Source organism: Pteropus medius, unplaced genomic scaffold (assembly GCF_902729225.1).
Source record: "Pteropus medius unplaced genomic scaffold, Ma_sr-lr_union100, whole genome shotgun sequence".
Taxonomy (NCBI): domain Eukaryota; kingdom Metazoa; phylum Chordata; class Mammalia; order Chiroptera; family Pteropodidae; genus Pteropus; species Pteropus medius.
In genome coordinates this window covers 18064102-18066467 of record NW_024349796.1, presented here as the reverse complement: position 1 = coordinate 18066467, position 2366 = coordinate 18064102, and positions in this window count along the sequence as shown.

Below are 2366 nucleotides of genomic sequence, written 5' to 3'. Positions count from 1 at the left end.
GCACACAGAGACTGGCCTGCTCTCTGGCTGATCCGCTCCAACCTCGAGAACCCTGGACGAGCCCCCGGCTCGCTGTGCTCCCCGTGCTCTGCAAACCCCCTTTTCACCCCGAAGGCTGTGGGTCTGCAGGGCTTGGGTGAGGGGCTCGGGCAAAGGACGCCTTCCTGTCCAGAGACTCCCTCCCGTCCCATATCTAGGAGCCCCGTCCCATGGTCTAACGCACACCTGTCCCACAGGTGTGACCAGCTCTGCCGGGACAGACTGCGAATCGGGGCTCAGGGCCTCCCTCCCGCGTCCGCACCCCCACTGCCCTGCTCCCTGTCTGCCTCTGGACCTGGAGCCGGAGCCTCAGCCAGCGCCCCCCAGCCCCGCCTCCGGGGTCCAGTCCCTGGGACCCAGCGTCAGCCTGCCGGTCACCCTGAGCCTCAGCGTCCCATCCAGGGACATCTGCTTCCTGGTCAGTCCAGGGTGAGGGCAGAGCTCCCCGCAGGACTCTGGAGCCACCTGTCTGACTGCTCCTCACAGGTGTCTCACGGTCACTGAGGCCTGGGTCCCTGCTTCGTCCCTGGGCTTGTCCCCGCTGGCCGAGGCCCTGCGGGAGCTCCGCTGCCTTCCATCACCGGCTCCCTTCCCCATCACGGCCCTGCCGCCCGCCCTGGCCGGACCCCAGTGCCTTTCCTTGCCCCTCACGCCCCCTTCTCAGGAAAGATCCGATAAACTCATTCACTCTCAGGTGTAAGTGACGAATAAACATTCCTTAAAACTGATTTCCTTCCTGGAGGCTCTGCTTTTTAACGGGGTCATCGGCAGTGTGGGGGGCGGATTGTTTTGGCGGGAGGGGGTCCGGCGTCATTTTCGTAGCAGCCCCCTCTTTTCTATGCCACCCAGTTATCCTACACAGTGAATCTGAAGGGGGTCATAACTGCTGGCCCCCCAAAACATGCACTCTCCAAATCCCATCCTCCGAGATCGTGACCCCGCGAGCTCAGAGATGCATCTGAGAACCTAGGACCAAGCCAGTCTGGCGCCCTGCCACGGCCCTCGGCGCTGCAAGTTTTAAAAAGTACGTGCATGCCAGCGCATGTGTGCCAGACGGTTCAGTGACAGGTGCCAGGATGGAGTGCCTGAGCGCCGTGTGTGCGGGCAGGGGAGGCTTCCTGCAGCGGTGACACCAGTGCCCTCTGGAGACGGCGGCTCCCCCTCCCCCGATGCCCTGCCTTCCTGCCTTCCTGCCCCAGGGGCTCTGGGTACTCACACGTGGCCTGTCCTCTTGTGGGTCCTTATTTTGCAGGCATGGTCCCAGTCTGAGTTTCTTCCAGTGCGATTCTGAGTAAGCACTGTCTCCCTCTCTCTCTCTCTCTCTCTCTCTCTGCTGTCTTTCCCCCGATGACTTTATTTGCAAGGACGGGGACTTCCGTGAAAGTTTGGGAGCAACCCCACCGTGTCACAGTGTGGCTGCCGGAGGCTGGGTGGACATTCTCGCCAGCTAAGTGACCGCCTTCCAGCTCTCCGAATTAAACTTCTGTCTCGGATCAAGTAGGAAGAGCCTCAGCCACCTGTGGCCGTCCTGTGGGGACTCAGGTGTCCGCTTCAGAAATCCAGGCAAACAAGCTTCAGCCTGTTCGTTAGACTGTTGAGTTTTAGGGAACCATGGCCCCCTCAAAGGGCTGAAGGGAAAGAGGAGTCCAGGCCAGGATAAGGCTGGGCTCTGCGAGGCTTGAATGTGGAAGCCTGGTGGCCACCATCCCTCTGCAAACCTGTCCCCTCCACCCGCCTCTCTCCCCCCTGGATGCTAGCTGGCAGGCGTGTGGCTTCGGCTTGTCCTGCCACTGATCTGGCAGCGTGGAGGGCCACGTGGCAGGAGATAAGCCTGGGCGGGCGGGGGGTGGGGGGTTAGGGAGTCAAGCCATGCAGCTCCAAGGCCGCTGGGGACCATGAAGGCGACAGCTGAGTGACGGGGCAAGAGCCTGAGAGCAGGTGGGCGAGGGGCAGATGGAAGTCCTGCCTGTAGAGGGCGCTCAAGGGCATTACGTGCTCGCAGGGCGGTGGCTCTCAAGGTGGCGGGTTGAGAGGAGGACTGGGCAGGCTGGACACGCGCTCAGGCGAGACAGGGCAGTGACCGGGCGAGATGGACTTGCCTTGTCCACAGCGAAGGGCGTGGACCGTGACGGGCCAGCTCAGGAAGGGCGGGAGGAGCGGGGCTGCTCCAGACGACGGGCATCCCTTCTCCACGGTTAGACAGGGGCCTCGGGGTCGAGGGTGGAATCAGCGCCCAGACTGGCTTCCTCCTCACGTTGGTTTGTCACTCACTGAGCCCTGAAATGTCCTGAGCGCTGTCCTGGGGGCAGCGGCCCCATTTGCTGGCG